The 23,155-nt window shown below is 40.2% G+C and overlaps 1 protein-coding gene and 1 long non-coding RNA gene across 4 annotated transcripts in view; one reads left to right on the top strand and one right to left on the bottom strand.

Moving 5' to 3' along the window:
- The window catches only part of atp8b4 (ATPase phospholipid transporting 8B4), a 314,904-nt gene that overhangs the window by 9,020 nt on the left and 282,729 nt on the right, over positions 1-23,155 (top strand). The window lies entirely within an intron of this gene.
- The window catches only part of LOC134355681 (uncharacterized), a 34,306-nt gene that overhangs the window by 3,899 nt on the left and 7,252 nt on the right, over positions 1-23,155 (bottom strand). The window contains exon 2 of the long non-coding RNA XR_010020157.1: positions 2,168-2,328. This is a non-coding gene — a long non-coding RNA (uncharacterized LOC134355681). The remainder of the gene's footprint in view (positions 1-2,167; positions 2,329-23,155) is intronic.

Here is a 23,155-nt window from a genome sequence, read left to right as displayed (position 1 = left end):
TCTGATCTGGGCCGACATTTACATGCTGGGCGACACCTAATTAATTAGCTCATTTATTTCGGCTTTTCTTTTCTTAAAGATGTGCTGAGTGCGTTCTGGCCACTGCTGTACCCCTGCATTCTTCGCGGATCGGTATCGGTCGGCAGCCCGGAGGGTGGGGGCCACTGCACCACTCCAACCTCCGACGACTCAGCCTAACACACCATCATCAGTGTGCTCGGCGCTGTCTTCCCGATTCTCGTAAGTGATACTACACTGTACATACATTATTTCTACTTTAGAATGGCTGTGTATTTTTAGGTGTTATTTGGTATGATTTGGCGGCTTCATAGCTTAAAGGTTACTGGAGAGTGCTTGCGCCGTGTTTCTGCCAAGAGCGCTTGCGTGAGATTTTCGCTACAGAGAACAGTGCAGCAATGATTGTGGAAAAGTATTTCTACTTTATTTTGCCTGTGTATTCATCATATCATTCCTGCTTTTACTATATGTTAGTGTTATTTTAGGTTTTATGTGTCATTTGGCATGATTTGGTAGGTTATTTTTGGGTCTGCGAATGCTCACAAATTTTTCCCATATAAATTAATGGTAATTGCTTCTTCGCTTTATGACATTCCAGCTTACGAACCGTTTCATAGGAACGTTCTACCTTCGGATGGCGTGGGAAACCGGTAACAAATATAGGCAATTTTTTTTTAAAGGGAAATTTCATGGTATTTTTCATTATCAGCAGCCCAAAATCCATTAGATACACCCACAAATATACAGGAAGCAAAATTTTTGTCCAGTGTAATCTGTACATGAATATAGGAGATATGAATAATGAGTTCACAGGATGTGAAAATTGTGCCAACTGGTAGTGTAATGGCATCAGCACTGGACCTCGAGGTGAATGGTCCTGGGTTCGAATCTGACTGGCCCCTTGGATGCTTTCAATCCGTACTGGGTTCGGCATGGAGCTCGCAACTCGTCCTCATTTAAAAAAATAGACAATATGCTAAAGAAATGGCAAGGTTCCTGCTCGATGTGCTACAAGGTGCAGAGAGGAGTAAAAATGATGTGACATTACTGATGATGGGAAGGATTATCTTAAACTGGAGAATGATGTTACCATGAGTTGGTAAAGTGGGCTGAAAATGACAGATGGAATTTTAACCCACAAAAACGTGAAGTTATGTATATTATGAGGATCAATAAGATGACGATATGCACAGTGAATAGTAGCTTTTTCGGAAGTACTGAGGAACAGAGGGTATTTTGTACTTATTCAAAGATCCCTGAAAGAAGCACCTTGCCCAGATGGTCAGTCTTTGTTTGTATGCAGTTTTTCAGTGATTCTATTTTATTTCTTTGTTCTGCCGTGAATGTGAATGCCTGCAAGAAAATGAATCTCAGGGTTGTTTATAGTGACGTATATGTACTTTGATAATAAATTATTTTGAACTTTAAACTTTTCTCAAATATTAATTGAAAGGGAAAAAATGGAAAAATTGCTAACAAAATACAGAAAAAGTAAAATCATAAATATTCTATGATTTACCATTTTCACTTGATATTATTGCCTTCAATGAATCCTTGAATCCTAAATTGAGTGTATTTGCTGTGTATGAATGAATTAATTTATTTAAATCTTACATCCATCCCAGAACGTGAGGGAGTAAAAATCTTTGCATTATGACTTTGTCGCAATGTACAGACATGTGAATTTGTAAGTCTAATGGCTTGTAGAAAGAAGCTGTCCGGTAGCTTGTTGGTCCTGGCTTTAAGGCTGCGGTACCGTTTGCCAGACAAGCAGCTGAAACAGTTTCTGGTTGGGGTCACTGGTGTCCCCAGTGATCTTCCAGGCCTTCTTTCTGTACCTGCTGCTGTAAATGTCCTCAATGGAGAGAAGTTCCCATCCACAGATGCACTGGGCTGTCCGTAACACTCAATGCAGTGCCCAGCGTTCAAAGTTAGTGCAGTTCCCATACCAGGTGGTGATACAGCCAGTCAGGAGGTTCTCAATGGTGCCCCTGTAGAAGGTCTTGAGGATTTTGGGGCCTATGCCGAACTTCTTCAGTCGCCTGAGGTGAAAGAGATGCTTTTGTGCTTCTTTTGCCAAACAGCCGGTGTGTAAAATCCAGGTGAGACCTTCGGTGATGTGTATACTGAGGAACTTGAAACTACTCACCCTCTCAACTACAGTCCCATTGATGTTGATCGGGGCGAGCCTGTTCTCCACTCCTCCTGTAATCCACAATCAGCTCATTTGTTTTTTTGGACACAGAGAGGTTGTTATCTTGGCACCACTGTGTCAGGGTGTCAAACTCTCCTCTGTAGGCAGTCTTGTCACTGTTAGAAATAAGGCCAATATTAAGGGATAGTGGTCAGTCACACAGTATGAAGTATAAAAATGTGTTAATGTTATCAGAAGTACAAACTGTAAAGAGTTAATTTAAAGCCTGTTCAAATTTCTGGGTTAATGAGTTAGTTCTCTTCCTTCAACCACATACTGGCCACAAATCTACTTGTGTTGAGAAATATCAACTTCTGCTATGACACCTGTCAGTGGCAATTGCCAAATTGTAGGCTTGGGCTTTGACTATTGAACTTTCTGAGCCATGATGGTTCAGTCCTAATGTGTGCCTCTATTTCTGAACTGAGGTGGATATTGTGGACCTGGAGTTTTGTAATAAGTTGGATTTAGTACTGTTTGTCATTAATGGGGAAAAACTGAGCACTGAAGCTTGTAGGAAGCAGCAAGCTGAGATAAGAGGAAGTCTCCTAATAGTTGGTCATGGATGAGATGGCTCTTGCAGCAGAAAAAACCAATTTATCTTTTAATAGAAATATTTGTTAATGGTCTGGTCAGAAAAGCTGTTAATTGCCAGTAGGAATAAGATCAATGGGATATAAGTGTAAGGTGAAGAGCAACAGAACAAAGTCTGAAGTGAAGAAGTTCAATTTTCCATGCAGCAAGTAGTTATGATGTTAAATTTCCTTCCTGAAGAGACAGCTGATACAGATTGAATGATTGCAGGGCTCCAGGGAAATAGAACAAAATCGGGTTGCTTGCTGAGAGCCAGCGGTGACTTGAGGGACCAATTGGCTTCCTGTGTTGTAAAGATGAGATGATACCTCTGAGAACATTAACTCAAAATTCATTTGTGCTCCCAAACTTTTATAGCATACTCCATTATTTCATAGAACATAAAGTTCTCAATCTTATCATGGTTTACTATTTGAATGTGTTTTGGGTATTTTTCCTATTCAGTTGGTTGGCTAAACCACTCAATTGCAAAGGTGACCTCCCTCCAACCTGCTCCACCATTTGATTCTACCATTTGAAATAAGTCTTGTGTAAACCTGCCTTTACCTTTTCCTGCTGCATATTTGTGAACAGATATAAAATAGTTGATGCGTTTAAGAAGTTGCTTTATTTCTTGATTCATTTCAAGAAAGCCAACCCGGAAGGAAATGATTTTGTGGCAGGTTTTCTTTATTGAGTATTTTCTTTGCTCCTGAGGATCATTTTGTGGCATTGCTGACAAAGCACCTCCACACTCTCTGACACAAGCAGGACTTCCCCCGTAGCCAAACGTATTAATTCTGATTCCTGTTCCGACGTGTTGATCCATGGCCACCTCCTGTACCAAGATGAGGCCACCCTCAGGGTGGAGGAGCAACACCTTGTATTCTGTCTGGGTAGCCTCCAACCTGATGGTATGAATATCGATATCTCCTTCCAGTGAACAAAATTTCCCCATCACCCTCCCTCCCCCTCCCATTTCCTCTATTCCCCATTCTGACCTGTTACTACTTCTCACCTGCCTATTACTTCCCTCTGGGTCCCCTCCTCCTTCCCTTTCTCCTATAGTCCACTGTCCTCTCCTATCAGATTCCTTCTTCGCTAGCCTTTGACCTTTCTCACCACCTGGCTTCACCTATCACCTTCCAGCTAGCCTCCTTCCTCTCCCCCCACCTTTAAACTCGGGCTTCTTCCCCTTCCCCCTTTCAGTCCTGAAGAATGGTCTAGGCCCGAAATACCACTCTTTACTTTTTCCATAGAGCTGCCTGACCCGTTGAGTTCCTCCAGCATTTTGTGTGTGTTGCTTTGGATTTCCAACATCTGCAGATTTTCTGGTGTTTGTAAAGCTGCATTATGTTCTTTTTCCCAAATCTGCTCCTGTTAAGCTTGTGTAATACAAGACATGATTATGCAGCGTGTGAAGGACATTTAGGCTCCAGACATTCAGGCGCAGGGGCTTTATTGCCATTTTGTCCTCTTTTGAAATTATTTGTAAGTCTGTGCCATCTTCCTAACAGTATTTTGGACTTTAGTGTTGTTTGTTCTGAATATTGCTGATTACATGGTTTTCTCTAAACAGAAAAAAATAAACTGAGATAAAGCTGTTTAAGATGAACTCTGTAAGTTCATGAGGACAGCACCACCCAGAAATCACTGAAGCCACATGTAACAATGCAGTGTAGGTTCCACTTTTATCAGGACAGGTATTATAATTGTGTTTTTCACAGCCTGTTCATTCAGCTTCATCTTGTTGAGATTTTTTGGTTTCAAACATAATGTTGGAAAAATTAATGGGGAATTACACTGATTCAAGCCACAGCCTGCCCTTGCTCATCTCTCTCTCTCGCCCCAACTCCGCCACCCTTACTTTCAGAGCAGTCTTAAAGTTCTTGATGACCTTGGTCCTAATTTCTGTAAGTGTCGTAAGGAACACTTGGCTTCAGATGTCAGCTCATTAGACCTTTGTGGTATTTTGATAAATTGCTTCTGTGAAAGGTCTATAAATTGCCCTTAAATTTCTCCAGTGACCAGACCTAATTTAAAACAGTTCAAATAGATTTAAAAAGTAGATTAACTTACAAATATTTGAATGTAGTTGCAATTTATTAAAAATATAAAATTAACGAGCTGCACTAGACTATTCCATCAAGCATTACCATCCTAAACCAAAATATATAGAAGAGTCCTAAAGAAGAGTCTCAGCCTGAAACGTCATCCATTTGTTTATTTTCATGGTTGCTACTTGATCTGTTGAGTTCCTCCATCATTTTGTGTGTGTTGCTATATGTAGCTAGTCCTCCTTGGGTCTACATCCTGGTATTCCATGCCCAACAGCATTGTGGGTATACATTCACCGAAAGGACATAGTGCTTCAAGAAGCTGGTTCATCACCATTCACTCATAGACTTTTAGGAATGGGCAACCTATGCTGACCTTGCCCATCCTTAAAAAAAGAAATAAAAAAAACTCTATCAACTGACGTTTTTGAATTCCTTAGTTTAAAGCTGCCAATAAGCTTACTTATTTGAGAATAATACTTTTATAGGGTAGATTTAAGATTCAAAAACAAAAATATGGGCTATTCTGGAGCTTATGTTACTGTTGTGGCATTTATAGGGACCATTAATCTGTGCAGAAAGTAGAGATATTGAATGAGGGACATGAGCTCGGAGATTTTCCACTCCATATTTTCTCAGGATTCCTATGTCATCTCAATTATTATTGGATAATTATTGAAAACATTACTGTATCTTAACTCTCCTTCCAGAATTATATTGGTACACTAAATGGTGTGATTTAGTGTGTGTGTGTGTGTGTGTGTGTGTGTGTGTGTGTGTTGGTTACTTGCTGTTTTAGAAAAATCTGTCAGGTACATAAAGAGCATTTTTCACATCAGTTGGTGAGTTTTCAAGGAAATGGCATTTCTTTAAAAATTCAGCAGGTTTGGAAATGGTGAAAAGTGGATGTTAATGGATCTGCTCTTCCTTAGATCCTTTAGAAGTATTATTTGGAAATATTCATTAATAATAATTAATTCGGCACGACTTGAGTAGCAGCAGTACTCTCAATGGATATGATTAAATATTCCCGTTTCAGCCTCGTACAGCTAAGAAGCACAACTGCGTCCAAGGTTAGTACAGTCAACAAAGATGTCTTAATGCGTTTAAGCGAACTATCGCTGCTTAAGACCGATGGAAACTACACCGATTGTGGTCAGAAGTGCGCTCGGAGGACACCTTGGAGGAAGCGTGGGCATAGATCAGGATTATAAGTGCGCTTAAGGAAACGGGGTTTTAAACTCCCAATAATGACTATCTTGCTGGCGAACGTGCAGTCTCTGCTGAATAAAATCAGTGATCTTAGAGCCATGGTGCTGAATCAGAGGGACATTGGGACCACGTGTGTCCTTTGTTTCACGGAATCCTGGTTAACCACTTCCGTACTGGATGCAGTGATTCAGATTGACTTGTTTACTATACACTGTCAGGATAGATCTATAGAGTCTCTCAAAAGCTGTGAAGATCCCTGCTTCACCTGATGACCCTGTGATCCCCGTCTCAGAAGCCGATGTTAGACTGTCTTTAAAGAGAGTGAACCCTCACAAGGTGGAAGGTCCCGATGGAGTACCTGGTAAGGCTCTGAAAACATGTACCAACCAAGTATTCAAGGGCATTTTCACCCTCTCACTGCTAAGGGCAGAAGTTCCCACTTGCTTCAAAAAAGCAACAATTATACCTGTGCCTAAGAAGAATAATGTGGGCTGCCTTAATGACTGTCACCTGGTAGCACTCACATTGACAGTGATGAAATGCTTTGAGAGGTTGGTCATGACTATACTGAATTCCTGCCTCAGCAAAGACCTGGACCCACTGCAATTTGCCTATCGCCACAATAGGTCAATGGCAGATGCAATCTCAATGGCTCTCCACATGGCTTTAAACCATCTGGGCAATATAAACATCTATGTCAGGATGCTGTTCATCGACTATAGCTCAGCATTTAGTACCATCATTCCCACAATCCTGATTGAGAAGTTGCAGAACCTGGGCTTCTGTACCTCCCTTGGCAATTGGATCCTCGACTTCCTAACCAGAAGACCACAATCTGTGTAGTTTGGTGATAACATATCCTCCTCGCTGACGATCAACACTGGCGCACCTCGGGGGTGTGTGCTTAGCCCACTGCTCTACTCTCTATGTATACATGACTGTCTGGCTAGGCATAGCTCAAATACCATCTATAAATTTGCTGACGATACAACAATTGTTGGTAGAATCTCAGGTGATGACAAGAGGGCGTACAGGAGTGAGATATGCCAACTAGTGGAGTGGTGCCTTAGCAACAGCCTGGCACTCAACGTCAGTAAGACGGAAGAGCTGAGTGTGGACTTCAGGAGGGTAAGACAAAGGAGCACATACCAATCCTCAAAGAGGGATCAGAAGTGGATAACGTGAGCAGCTTCAAGTGTCAATTTCTCTGAGCATCTCACCTGGACCCAACATACCGATGCAGTTAGAAAGAAGGCAAGACAGTGCCTATACTTTATTAGGAGTTTGAAGAGATTTGGCATGTCAATAAATACACTCAAAAACTTCTATAGTTGTACTGTGGAGAGCATGTTGACAGGCTGCATCGCTGTCTGGTATGGAGAGGCTACTGCACAGGACCGAAAGAAACTGCAGAAGGTTGTAAATCTAGTCAGCACCATCTTGGGTACGAGCCTACAAAGTACCCAGGACATCTTTATGAAGTGGTGTCTCAGAAAGGCAACGTCCATTATTAAGGACCTCTAGCACCAAGGGCATGCCCTTTTCTCACTGTTACCATCAGGTAGGAGGTACAGAAGCCTGAAAGCACATACTCAGCAATTCAGAAACAGCTTCTTCCCCTCTGCTATCTGATTCCTAAATGGACATTGAATCTTTGGACACTACCTCAGTTTTTACAAAAATATACAGTATTTCTGTCTTTGCATGTTTTTTAATCTATTCAATATATGTAATTGATTTACTTGTTTATTTATTATTTTTATTTATTTTTTCTCTCTGCTAGATTATGTATTGCATTGAACTGCTGCTGCTAAGTTAACAATTTTCACGTCACATACCAGTGATAATAAACCTGATTCTGATTTTGATTTCCCCCCCCACCCCGATTCCAGTTTTAAAAAACCTGTTGCTATTCTAAGAACCTTGCTGAATACAATCCATTTTAAAAGCATTTGGATTTTTTTCACTGAAAATTTTGGAAATAGTTTAAATAAACTCTGTATTTTGACTGTAGCTAGAAATTCCTATAAGGATGTGACCCATGCAGAGTCTAAGGGAAACCTTTCTTTTGATGGACAGAAATAAACAACCTGGCAATGGTTTACAACAGGCGAGCAAAAATTGTGCTTGTCTAAGTTTTAATCTCATGTGTTTAAAAATTATTACAGAATCACAGCTGTTAAAAAAAATGCTTATCATTTTGTATGGTTACAGTGGAAAATAGTAAATGAATTGTATTCTGGGGGAGACAAAAAAACCAACAGCTTTTCAAGACCAAGTCTGTTGCTGAAGATTTGGTAATGGGCTTGGCCAGAAGTTCCCATTTTATAACTGTCTGGGTTGATATTTTAAGTTTCACATGATGTAAAACCTAATACTGCATCAGCATGTCATACATTAAAGATTCAAGATTCATCCATTTTCAAAGAATGTATAAATTATACAACCTTGAGATTCGATTGCTTACAGGTTGCCACAAAGCAAGAAACCTGAAAGAATCGAATTAAAGAAAAAGTAGAACGAAAATAAAAACAAAAGAGCAAGACTTGATGCGCAAGATAAAGGAAAAATTTTTAAAAAACATGCAAACAATTGAAGCAAACACCAACAGCTTTCTGAACCAAAGTTGAATAAATCAGCACCACATACTAAGATCTGATGTAACACAATGAAAATATTCAGTGCCTATTGCTAATGAAGGGGAAATTTGTATTTATTTTGTTGCATTGTTTTATATAACAGACCTTCAGTGGAAGGTTCTGGGATTATTCCATACTGACTATATTTATTTTATCTTATTTAGAATTGATTATGTTTAATTAATGTCCAACATTGTTCCTTAAATGCATACATTGTTAAGATGAGGCTGGGGAAGCTAATCTTACAAATTCCGGGTTTGGACAAGTACCATGCCCAGGGTTATGTAACTATGGCATTTCCCAGACATTGAATCCAAATAAATGGCATTTCTAGTTTTAGTTTCTTTTGACAAATGTCTAATTATGTCATTTCTGACATGACATACAGTAGATGTGCTGACATAGATCAATATGAAGTGTGTTCTATTAATAATGTCCAAATGGAAAACAGCTTAGAATGTTTATTCCAACTAAGAACAAATAGAGAATTTTACAGGTCAGTGTAAAGACTCAAAACAGCTCTATAGCTTACTGGAGTTCTTTTACTAGTATAGGCGATGTTATACGGTCATGTCAAATTAAGTTATTCCCAGGAGGTACAAGAGACTGCAGATGCTGGAATATGGAACAATTTTTAAAAAAACACAAAAAAAACAAGTTCTAGAGGAACTCAGTAGGTCAGTCAGCATCTGAAATGGCAAAATCAGAATCCCAATCAAGTTGCATATCACAGGTGTATATCATGAAATTTGTTGTCTTTGTACAATGATAGATAGATATATATATATATATATATATATAGTTAATTCCTACTTTTGCATTACTTATTTAATTTAAAAAGTAGTGAGATAGTGTTCATGGGTTCACTGTCCATTCAGAAATTGGATGGCAGAGGGGGAAAAAGCTGTTTCGAATCATTGTGTGTGTGCCTTCAGTCTTCTACAATACCTCCTTCCTGATAGTAGCAACGAGAACAAGGCATGATTTGGGAATGGGGGTCCTTAATGATGGACACCATCAGAGAGATGATGGATGTTTCCTTATATCAAACCCAAAATATCAACCACCCTGTGTCTCTTCAGATGCTGTTTGACTCTCTCGTTCTTCCAGCATTTGTTTTTGTTTTTCTCTCTGTCTGTCTGCCTCTTTTTATTCCCATATCTGAAAAGTCAAAAGTATACCACTCCTAATTTCTATCATTTCTGGTCTCTTAACCTAACTCTGAGATGCTACCATGAGATGTTTAAAAGAAACACGTCCATTTTTTTGAAAACAGCCAAAAGAAATTATGTCACTTCAGAATCAATTTGCAATGCCTTGTTTCTATTCGTATGTTGTTACTAAATAAGTCTTGCCGCAATCCTTCCTGTGCTCATGTGGCTTACATCAAAGCAAATATGCTATTCTTCCAGCAGTACTTCAATTCCACTGCTATCAATATCAGTGTTACTACAATTGACACTATCCCTGTGCCTCAAAACCCAGCATTATAACAATGCAAGAGATACAATCTGGAATGACAGCAGAAATAACCACAACTGTAACTTTGTCATTAACTGTCTTGGAACAAGCTGTATGTTCCCAACATGAAAACCGTATTAGTAGAAGCTTGAGAAAGCATGTTTAAGAAAAACTATATATTACTGGAATACCTTTCTAAACATTAAAAAAAATGCCAGAAACACTGATCAAGACAGGAAAAGAAACTCAACCTTTTGAAACTAGGTGAATGACCTTTGAGGTTAGCTATTTTTCACTTCTGCGGTAGTTGCCTGGCCTGCTGGGTACTTCCAGCATTTTTTTTCTGAAGGTCCCAGCTAGATTGTTGGTCAGTCTGGTTCCTTTTCAAAACTGGTCTGAGATTGTATGACAAAATGTGCCAAGCCTGCAGATGGTTGAACATGTCATTGGCTCCGGCAGTACCTGATCCTGAAGAAAGACCTGATCCTGGAGACTCTCCAGTCTGCTGAAGGGTCTTGCTGAAACAGCGACTATACTCTTTTCCACAGAAGCTACCTGGCCTGCCTAGTTCCTCCAGCATTGTGTGCATGTTGACTGAGTATTAGGAGTCATTTCACTTGGCATCTTTTTGAACCTTCTTGCCTGTTCAGGTTATACAGGATAAACATATTTAACTTGGGTGCTCAGAATGTGTTAGATAGTAATTTTATGCCATTGCTGGTGTGAAGTAATATGCTTTACAGACTGACCAGAGCTAATAACTAAAAGGTGAGGGACAACACTAACAATACTGCAGGCACAATGAGAATTTTCTGCTTGAAGTAAAATGTCATTTTGTTGCTGCCCTGTGGCTGAATACTTAATCACCGGACTTCCATGTATTGGAGACAAAACAGTTGTCCTGTCCTCTGTGCCTACATGCAGTAGGAGCACAAATTAGGCCAATTGAGTCTGCTTTGCCATTCCATCATGGCTGATTTATCATCCCTCTGTCATGTAACCTAAGTCGATGAGTAATCGAGTCGTACAACACGTCCACAGATCCTCTGGTCCACCGTGTCCATGCCAAACATTCCGTATCCATCTCAAGCCAAACCACTTTTACAAGCAATTGGTCTGTGGTGTTCAACATTCTGGCAGTTCAACTACTCAAGTACATTGCCTGTGTTCCTGCAGTTGCATCAATTTATTTTTGCCAGCAAGAAAAATATAAAGCAAGTCTTCCATTTGGTTATTATGTTTGTATTTAATGTTGAATACTCATTAGCTAGACCTGATTTGGAATCGTATATAATTTTAGCACAACCAGTCCAACTCTGCTACAACCAGTTTTCTTTGGCAAAATCATGCGTTTAGCCTTCTCAGCTGATGTGGTTACCCAGCGCCCTTTAAATATATCTACACTAATCACTTCAAGCAATCCTTGTGGTAGTAACATAAGATATCAAGAGATGCTGAGGCCCTGTTTAAGAAAATGAAAGAGCTGCATAGCAGATAGGAACAAATGAGCTACTTAAGTACAAGAAATGCAAAAGAACACTTAAGAAGGAATTCAGGAGGGCTGAAAGAAGGTTCTAGCAGACAAGATTAAAGAGAATCTTAAGGGCTTCTACAGATATGTTAATAACAAAAGTACTGCAAGGGATAAAATTAGTCCTCTGGAACATCACAGTGGTAATCTATGCATGGGGTCAAAAGGGATAGGGAAGACCTTTGCTCAGGATGCAGATACAGAGGCTATAGAAGTAAGGCAAAGCAGCATTAGCTTCATGGACCCTGGACAGATTACAGAGGAGGTGTTTGCTGTCTTGAGACAAATCGGGATGGATAAATCCCCAGGGCCTGAAAAGGTGTTCCCTCTACAGGAAGCAAATGCAGAAATTGCTGGGGCCTTAGCAGAGATATTTAAAACATCGTTAGCAATAGGAGAGGTTCCGAGAGATTGGAGAACGGCCAATGCTGTTCTGCTGTTTAAAAATGCCTCTAAGCATAAACAAGGTAATTGTAGGTCAGTGAGTCTGATATCAATTGTGGGAAAGTTATTGGAAGGTATTCTAAGGGATCAGATATATGAATAATTGGAGACACATGGGCTGATTAACGTTTAACAAGGCGGCTTCATGCGCGGTAGGTCATGTCTAACCAATCTTGTAGAGTTTTTCGTGGATGTTACAAGGAATGTTGATGAAGGCGAGGCCGTGGATGTTGGCTACATGGACTTCAGCAAGGCATTTGACAATTCTCACGTCAGGAAGTTGGTCAAGGAAGTTCAGTTCCTTGGTATTTAAGATGAGGTAGTAAATTGGATTAGACATTGGCTTTGCCGGAGAAGCCAGAGAGTAGTAGTAGATGGCCTGTGACTAGTGGAAAGCCACAGGTATCAGTGCTGAGCCCATTGTTGTTTGTCATCTAAATCAACCATCTGAATTATGATGTGGTTAACTTGATCAGCAGATTTGCAGATGACACCAAGATTGGGGGGTGTAGTGGACAGCGAGGAAGAGTATCAAAGTATGCGACAGGATCTGGACCTCCTGGAATATGGGTTTTCAAATGGGAGATGGAGTTCAATGCAGACAAGTGTGAGATGTTGGACTTTGGTAGGGCCAGCCAGGGTAAATCTTACACAGTGAGCAATAGGGCACTGAGGAGTGTGGTAGAACAAAGGGAGCTGGGAATACAGGTCCATAATTCATAGAAAGCGGTTTTACAGGTAGATAAGGTCATTAAGAAAGCTTTTGGCACATTGGCCTTCATAGATCAAAATACTGAGTATGCGAGTTGGGATGTAAGACATTGGTGAGGCCTAATTTGGAGTATTGTGTGTAGATTTGGTCACCTACCTAAAGGAAAGATGTAAATAAAATTGGAAGTGTATAGAGAAAATTTACAAGGATATTGGAAGACCTGAGATATAAGGAAAGATTAAATAGGTTAGGACTGTATTCCTTAGAATGTAAAAGATTGTGAAGAGATTTGGTACATGTAAACAACATCATGAGGGGTATAGATAGGGTAAATGCAAGTAGTCTCACAAACTGAGGTTGGCTGAGAGTACAACTTGAGGTCATGGGTTAAGGGTGAAATACGTATTTAAGGGGAACATGAGAAGAAACTTCACTCAGAGAGTGGTGAGAATGTGGAATGAGCAGGCAGAACAAGTGCTGGATGCACTTTCAATGTCAACGTTTAAGAGAAGTTTGGATAGGTACATGGATGGTGGAGCATGGAAGTCTATGGTCTGAGTGCAGGCGATGGGACTAGGCAGTTTTGGCATGGACTAGATGGGCCAAAGGGCCTACTTCTGTGCTGTAGTTTTCTACGACTCTGCGACTGTAGATCACGGTCCTCTTCAACTGCTCTGTGGTAGTGACTATCTGTATCACTGGGTCCGTCTTTTTCAGACACGAACTTTTGGCCCAGCATAAAATCAATTCCCACAAAAATATGAAGCAGCTTAATCACTATCACTGTAACTCATGCTGTTCTCCAGGCTCGAGTATAGCCGTAAATTTGCTCACATGAAAAGACCATTGAGAATCGGGAGCGGGGTGGGGGGGGAGTGGCGTAAGGGTTAGTACGACACTATTACAGTCGGGGCATTCCGGAGTTTGGCACCATCCATGAGGAGTTTGTACCTCTTCTTTCCTCCCCCCCCCCCATGAATTGTGTGGGTTTCCTCCCACAGTCCAAAGACATGCCAGTTAGTAGGTTAATTAGTCATTGTCCAATTATCCTAACACCTTGTGTTAAAAGGTGGTTTGCTGGGTGGTGCAGCTCTTTGGGCTGGAAAAGCCTGTTCCACGCTATTTCTCTAAATAAATAAAATTTATTTGGGAAATAATTGGTCTGTAGAGGATTGGTTGTGTTTATTTTTCCTACGATTGCTTGAGCAGTAAGTTTTTTGTGTCTCTGTGATGTATGCAGGTTTTCACGGACTTTTACAGGACCAGAGCCATCAGAAGTTCTTCATATGACAAGCCATTCAGTCCTGGAATCATTTTATTGATCCTCCTTAGAATCCTCTCCAGTTTCAGCACATCTTTTCTAAGATAAGGGGCTCAAAACTGCTCACAATACTCCAAGTGAGGCCTCACCAGTGCTTTATAAAGTCTCCACATTGCATCCTTACTTTTATTTTGCATCCTTACTTTTATATTCTAGTCCTCTTGAAATCATTGCTAACAATGTGTTTGCCTTCCTCATCACAGACTCAACCTGCAAATTAACCTTTATGGAATCCTGCACAAGGGCTCCCAAGTCCCTTTGCACGTCAGTTTTTTGTATTTTCTTTCCATTTAGAAAATGGTCAACCCTTTCATTTCTTCAACCAAAGCACATGACCATACACTTCCTGAGACTGTATTCCATCTGCTATTTCCTTCTCCATTCTCCCAGTCTGTCAAAGTCCTTCTGTGGCCTCTCTACTTCCTCAAAACTACCTGCCCTCCAGTTAACTTCATATCGTCTACAAACTTTGCACCAAAACCCATCAATTCCATCATTCAAATCATTGACATATAATGTAAAAAGAATCAGTCCCAACACAGCCCCCTGTGGAACCAATCAGAAACTCTCCCTTTATTTCCACTCTTTTCCTCCTGCCAACCAGCCACTGTTTTATCCATGCTGGAATCGTTCCTGGAATACCATGGGCTCATAGCTTCTTAAACAGCCTCAGGCATGGCACTGTGTCAAAGGCCTTCTGAAAATCCAATTAGCAACATCAACTGGTTCTCATTTTTCTATCCTGCCTGTTACTTCTTCACGGAATTCCAACAGGTTTGTCAGGCAAGATTTTCCCTTGAGGAAGCCATGCTGACTATGGCCTATTTTATCATGTGTCTCATGTACCCTAAGACCTCATCCTTAATAATCAATTCCAACATCTTCCCAAGCACTGAAATCAGACTAACTAGCCTGTAGTTTCCTTTCTTCTGCCTCTCTCCCTTCTTGAGTGGAGTAACATTTGCAATTTTCAGCCTTCCAGAACCATTCCAGAATCTGGTGATTCTTCAAAGATCATTACTAATGCCTCCACAATCTCTTCAGCCACCTCCTTCAGAACCCTGGGGTGTACACCTTCTGGTCCAGATAACTTAACACACTTCATACCCTCTTACACCTGAAACTTCTACCCTACTGCTGTGTTTTCCACAGTGAAGACTGATGCAAAATACTTATTCAGTTCATCTGCTATTTCGTTGTCCCCCATTACTACCTCTAGCATTGTTTTCCAGCTATCCAATATCCACTCTTGTCTCTCTTTTACACCTTATGTATCTGAAGAAATCAGAAAAAAAATTCTGATCTAGAAGTACTGTAGATATCAGAAGAACAGTCTGACAACTCACAGGTAGTAGGGAGGACTACTAAGATGGTAGGTGTTGCCAGTGTATGTAGGTGAAGGAATTGTACAGGAGCATTACATGATCTCACCTGAAGAAAACTACAGTGCAATGCAATCACACTTTTGCCAAAACTCTCAATTATGCTTTTGGCTCTTCTATGCAAATAGCATGCCAGCAGACAGAAAAACCCAGGCGTATGCGAAGTGGGATTTTGACCTCCAACACACTTCATAGCAGAGTGCACAGACTGAAATACCTGGGACACAGTTCACTCAGGGACTGTTAACAGATTTACCCTTGAACTTCTGGTACACTTGGTTGCGACTCAGAAAGCAGTTAATCACTGACATAGCCTTGAAGCTATGATGGCCTTAAAGCAACAATTATTGTTCACAACTATGTTTCAATACTGCACTAATTTTCTTATTTTTAAAATGACCATGTATTTACAAATTTAACCAGACCAACTTTTATTTTATTCTCTCTGATTTTCACAGTAGTACTGGCAATAGTTTTGTTAAGTTTGGTGATTCACAAGGGGTTGTTGGCACATCATCCACCTTCAGAGTAATGTTGCCTTCCTTCTCACCAAAGTATAAACTGTTGGTTCTTCATAAATAACGTGCGTGGAATTCAATTCATGAACTTCAATCTCATGGATTTCATTGCCATGCTCCTAAGCATTGTGCACTAGAATCAAAAGGTCTCCATGGATTTTTCTCAGTTTACCACCGATATTCACGAGATTATTATTGGAATTGTAAATCTTTATTGCTTCCTAAATATCCCAAATTCACATCACTTACTTATTGGGATATCTCTACACTTAAACAATGTCATATACAGTTGAAGTCGGAAGTTTACATAGACCTTAGCCAAATACATTTAAACTCAGTTTTTCACAATTCCTGACATTTAATCCTAGAAAACATTCCCTGTCTTAGAGGTTAGGATCACTACTTTATTTAAAGAATGTGAAATGTCCGAATAATAGTAGAGAGAGTGATTTATTTCAGCTTTTATTTCTTTCATCACTTCCCCAGTGGGTCAGAAGTTTACATACACTTTGTTAGTATTTGGTAGCATTGCCTTTAAATTGTTTAACTTGGGTCAAACGTTTTGGATAGCCTTCCACAAGCTTCTCACAGTATGTTGCTGGAATTTTGTTCCATTCCTCCAGACAGACCTGGTGTAACTGAGTCAGGTTTGTAGGCCTCCTTGCTCGCACACGCTTTTTCAGTTCTGCCCCCAAATGTTCTATTGGAATGAGGTCAGAAAATGATGTCAAGTCTGGTTCGTCCTTGGTTGCAATTTCCAAACACCTAAAGGTACCATGTTCATCTGTACAAACAATAGTACGCAAGTATAAATACCATGGGACCACACAGCCGCCATACCACTCAGGAAGGAGACACATTCTGTCTCCTAGAGATGGACGTACTTTGTTGCGAAAAGTGCAAATCAATCCCAGAACAACAGCAAGATTACCTTGTGAAGATGCTGGAGGAAACAGGTAGACAGGTATCTATATCCACAGTAAAACGAGTCATATATCGATGTAACCTGAAAGGCTGCTCAGCAAGGAAGAAGCCACTGCTCCAAAACCGCCATATAAAAGCCAGACTACAATTTGCAAATGTACATACGGACAGAGATCTTACTTTTTGGAGAAATGTCTTCTGGTCTGATGAAACAAAAATTGAACTGGTTGACCATAATGACCATCGTTATGTTTGGGGGGAAAAGCGTGAGGCTTGCAAACTGAAGAACACCATCCCAACTGTGAAGCATGGGAGTAGCAGTATCATGTTGTGGGGGTGCTTTGCTGCAGGAGGGACTGATGCACTTCATAAAATAGATGGCATCAGGAGGAAGGGAAATTATGTGGATATTTTGAAGCAACATCTCAAGACATCAGCGAGGAAGTTAAAGCTGGGTCGCAAATGGGTCTTCCAAATGGACAATGACTCCAAGCGTACCTCCAAAGTTGTTGCAAAATTGCTTAAGGACAACAAAGTCAAGGTACAGGTGTTCCCTGCTTTTCGAATGTTCGCTTTACGAAATCGTTACCAAAGACCTACATTAGTACCCTGTTTTTGCTTTCAGAAGGTGTTTTCACTGTTATGAAAAAAATCAGCGCACGCTCCGAGCAGCCGCTCTCCCCCGGATTCAGAACGGCATTGCTTTAACACATTGCATTGAGCAGCCGTTTGCGAGATGAGTTCTGAGGTATTGGAGAAGCCTGAAAGAGCTCGTAAGGGTGTTACATTTAGCGTAAAACTAGACATAATTAAGCGTTTTGATCGTGGTGAACGAAGTAAGGACAACATGAGTTTGGTTTGTGGAAGCTGACGAACATGATGTTGAAGAGGTTTTGGCATCCCATGACCAAGAACTGATCCCATGACCAAGAACTGATGCAGTTGGAAGAGGAAAGGATAACAATTGAAACCGAATGCAGTAGCGAAATGAACGTGAAGCCACTGCATGAGATTTTCGCTGCAATGATAAAGTAGGACTTTAATTTTGAAAGGGTACATCGGTTTAGGGGATATTTGCAAGATGGTTTCAGTCCTTACAAAGAACTGTATGATAGAAAAATGCGCGAGGCTCAGCAGTCAAGCAAGCCTTCCACATCAGCCACAGCAGACGACGAACCTCGACCTTCCGACATCGAGGCGGGCAGTCATAGGAGAAGATGAGCCGCCTGCTCTAATGGAAACAGACGACAAGATGACACCCCAGTGTCCCACCACCCCAAATTCCAGGCCGCGGACAGATACAGTACTGATCCGCGGAGAATGCAGCGATAGCCGGGAGACACACAGCACATCTTTAAGAAAAAAGCCGAAATAAACATTCTAATTAAATAGGTGCCACCCCACACGTAAATGTCAGCCCAGATCAGAGGCGATGCAATCTACTTCATATCATTCCTGCTTTTAATATAATCATTGCCGGCACAGATCTCCGTAGAGAAAATCTCACGCAAGCGCTGTTGGCATAAACACTCTCTCCAGTAACCTTTAAACTGTGAAGCTGCCAAATACTAACAAAGTGTATGTAAACTTCTGACCCAGTAGAAAAGAGATGAAAGAAGTAAAAGCTGAAATAAATCATTTCCTCTACTACTATTCTGACATTTCACATTCCTAAAATAAAGTAGTGATCCTAACTGATCTAAGACAGGGAATGTTTTCTAGGATTAAATGTCAGGAATTGTGAAAAACTGAGTTTAAATGTATTTGGCTAACGTGTATGTAAACTTCTGTCTTCAGCTGTAGATTGGACTATTTCTTATGGCTGAGTCCTCTTCTTCTTGGGGCCCTTGGGTCCCAGTGGAGCATAGACCCTTGATGAACTCTCATCTTGGAGTATATCAATGTTTCTGTAATTCATTGTATCCACTGTACAGGGGATTGGCCTATACAGCTTCACCAGAGCCCTCTAGGTCAGCTTTACCCATTTTCCACCTCTCACAATGGGGATGTAGGTGTGGACTTTGAGAGGTATGGCTGGATATCATGCTGCTTATTCTGTTTGGACTGCCTTCCCTACTCCTCTAGTCAGTCCTAAATTAGGCTAAACAAGGCTTGAATGCACCTTAAATATTTACAAACAGCATTTCTGTAAAAATGTATCCTGCTACAACATGTGGCATTATTCAGTAGCTTAGAAGAAACGCTGCAGGTCAGTATTTCAGGATGAAGATTGGTTGAACTTCTGGTATTGTTTTTCTTTAACGTCTTCTTAACAATGTGAATTGGTCTTTCTACTTTCCAATGTTCCAATGTTTTATACTTTCTATCCCTACATTATGTTCAGTCGTCAACAGGGACCCGAGAAACATTAGTCCTGATGAAGAGTCTCGATCCAATATCCATTTCCTTCCACAGATTCTGCCTGACTGACTGTGTTCCTCCAGCATTTTGTGTGTTGCTCAAAAGATACCCATTGGAATGGTTGTGTAAACCACTTCTGTGTGTGGACTGATGGTTAGTCTACATTTTTGACTTCTGTATATTTACTGGTTAGGTTTCTGTATTTTTGTCTGTATTGGTCAATACAAATCCTCCAGTCACTGCCATTATTTTGAGCAAATCCAATATTTGTTCCATAATCTTGTATTGTTGTTTCCTCTCTTACTACTGTGTGCATAGAAGTGACAAGTTAATCTCCCTTAGGAACAGGGGTCCCAAGCTGGGGTCCATAGATCACTTGGTTAATAGAAAGGCTCCATGGCATGGGAATCCCTGCTTGGGAGCAATCATGATGGATATTGTCCAAGTCTCTGTCAAACAATCATTATTGTCCCCATGTTGCTTCATTTCGCCTAGCTCTTCTTCTCAAACTTTTCATCAGTCACTACAAGACAAACTAAGTCAAAATTTTGTTATTGGGTTTGATACCTAATTGAATTATGTATAAGTTCTCAAACCAGACCGATTTCCTCAGCTCTTTTAGCCATTGGTTTTGTTCATACATTCAGCCACTGTAAACATGACTTTTGTCTGTTATGGAAAACTGCACATTCCATTTGTCCCAGTATTATCTTGAATGTCCTTCTTCCTAATGTCCCCTTCCTAAATCCTGGCCCTGTGTATCTCTTCCCATAATAGAGTTGTTTACATCTGTGTCAATATTCATGTGAACGTCACAATTACTATTCTTTAATTTTGAAATTCCTGTATTTTTCATCCCCACTACTGGTAGTGTTAATTAAATGTGCTCACATTACTTGTACTCAATATTATTGAAACATTCCTTTTGGGGTTTACTTTATTTTAATTTGCTAAGCTCTATTTACCCATTACTTACATAGACCATGTACCTGTGTTTCATGCAACTAATACATTTCGCTACTATGAATTGGCATTTGCATTGAATATGCTTATTGCGACAATAGCAAAGCTTCCCACCATTCACCTTTCCCACCCAGAAATAATTCAAAGTTGGGACTGGCGGTCTTGCCATTGGTCCATATTTTATGTTCAGTCTAAACTTCTATGCACGGTAGAGCACCAATTCCTGTTCCAGGATTCTAGAATCATCCCTGACTTTGGGTGCTATTTATGTGGAGTTCTTTCCTGTGATCACGTGCATTTCCATGCGATGTCACATTTCTTCCCACGTGAGCGGGTAGGTTAATCGGCAGCTGTGAGTTAGGCTTACCGTAGGCAGGAATGAAATAACGGAGAGCTGATACCTGTGTGAGAGTGTGCAAGCTTTAGGGCTAAAGGAGAACAGAGATGGGAAATGCAGCTAATGGAAATGCTTTATTGGAAGATGGTGTGGACCTCAAGGACTAAGTGGCTTCCTGCTGTATCATAATAATAAGTAAGAACAAGATCCCTTCACCTTTGGAAAAGGTGTTTCCATAGATGCGTGTTCAGTGATAGGATGGTCCATATACAAATATCCCACAGGACATGATCCAAGAACACTTTAAAGTTGAAAGCCCATGGCTAAGATTTTGCTAATTATTCTTCCTCACCTCCAGCTATGGGTTCCAAACATATAACTGTCCACAATCTCTGGCACTAGATTGAAATGGTTTGGCAGCTTTATTTTGTTAAATGGAACATTAATTACACTGGACAACAAAGACTTTGCTTCCTGAATACTTTTGGGTGCATCTTATAGATTTTGGGCTGCTGATCATGAAAATCACCATGAAATTTTCCTATCATACACCATTCTATAAAATTGCCTATATTGTTATTCCAATTCATAATTCAAGTTAGATTCACCGATGCCATAATTAAGGAAGGCATTTTTGTTGGTCCACAAATCAAACAGATCGTCAATGACAGGCAATTAGAAGAACTTCTAGTGGGACCGGAGAAAATCGCCTAGAAGGCTTTCAAGGATGTTGTTGAAAATTTTCTTGGCAACTACAGAGCACCAAACTATGCACAGCTGATTGACAACATGCTTAAGCATACAAAACCGTGAAGTGCAACATGACACCAAAGATTCATTGTCTGCATTCTCATTTAGATTTCTTTCCTGCATATCTTGGTACTGTCAGTGACGAACATGGTGAAAGGTTTCACCAGGACTTTGCAGTCATGGAGAAATGGTAGTAGGGCAACTGTAATCCATCAAAGTTGGCTGATTATTGTTCGACACTTAAGCAAGAAACCCCAGACTCTGAATACAAATGAAAATCATCAACAAAACATGCTTACCTGAGTTGAACTATTGCAAAGCATCAGCTCCATTAATGCAATTAAATGCATTATATTCAATAAAAGTCAACTTATTGTTTCTCCAAGTTCCTACATGGTACAAGTTGTCTGAAATTATATTTATGTTCAGCTTCAAGGGCTCTATCATAAAAAAATTATATTTACTCAAAGTTATAATTATGTGGTTTTGTCAGTTTTTTTCAGTCTTGATCTGTCCTGTGTTTTGTGATATCGCACCGGAGGAAATATTGTATCATTTCTTAATGCATGCATTACTAAATGACAATAAAAGAGGACTGCGTGTCTTCATAATCTAAAAAAATTCTAAGGGAAAAAAGCTTAGATGAAAAGATTTGTCCAGTGTTATCAATCAGGGAGTAAGTATGTTTGTTGGAAGATTCCTGTACCAGATGGCATGTTCTCAGAATAAGGGGGAGTCAATTAAGACTGACACATGAAAGAATCTTTTCTCTGAGGGTTGCGAGTCTTTGGAACTCCCTTCACAGAGAGATTTAGGAACAGAGACCATGGGTATATTTAAAGCTAAGAATAAACAGGAGACTGCAGATGGTGGAAATCCAGAGGAACACACACAAAGAAGGAACTCAGCAGGTCAGGCAGCATGTCAACATTTCGGGCTGAGACCCTTCTAAGGTACTTTCATTTAATAAGACTAATGGGGGAAAAAGACAGGAAAGTGGACTTGAGAGATATTGAATCAGTTGTAATCCTGTTGAATGTTTTAAAAAAAAGGCTGAATGTCTGACACCGCTTCTTCCTTCTTACGGCCTTTAATCTTCATGATCCGGTTTCCCCCTCCCCTATCCTACCCCAGCCCATCACTGCAATCCCATACATTAGAGACCAAACCTTCACAACTTTGCAAGCTGAAGCTGTGCTCTGTCTGCCTAGTTCCACACACAATGCAAAGGTAGAGCTGGTGTTGAATGGACTGATGAGGGTGTTACTCATAGAAGCCTGTGCTATGTTTTATAACTTCAAAACATTAAATTTTTTCAAAGAAACTCGTGAGTCCGAAAATACAGATGTAGTTCAAGTTTACTTTAAGTGACTCACGCACGAATCACGTGGTAGCGTGATGACGTATGCAATTAATGTATTTGTACATATAACCTGTAATTAATTATTTAGACAAACAATGCCTAATCAACAACATATTTACAAGATTACTGTGGGCCAAAGGGCCTGTAATTTGCTGTAAATTTCTATGTACTCAGATATTATTGAAATAACAAATACACAACAGCCTGTCCCTTTACTGGCCACATGAGCTTTTGAATGAATTGAATTGACTTTATTTCTTGCATCCTTCACATACATGAGGAGTAAACACCTTTACATTTCATCTCCATCTAAATGTGCCATGTGCAATCATAGTAATTTATAATAAGTAGAACAGTCAGTGTAATATAGAGTACACTCAAATCAGCGTGAGTTA

Source organism: Mobula hypostoma, chromosome 13 (genome assembly GCF_963921235.1).
Source record: "Mobula hypostoma chromosome 13, sMobHyp1.1, whole genome shotgun sequence".
NCBI classification, from domain to species: Eukaryota; Metazoa; Chordata; class Chondrichthyes; order Myliobatiformes; family Myliobatidae; genus Mobula; species Mobula hypostoma.
The sequence above is the reverse complement of the archived record's forward strand: the minus strand, read 5'-3'. Positions and strand labels throughout refer to the sequence as shown.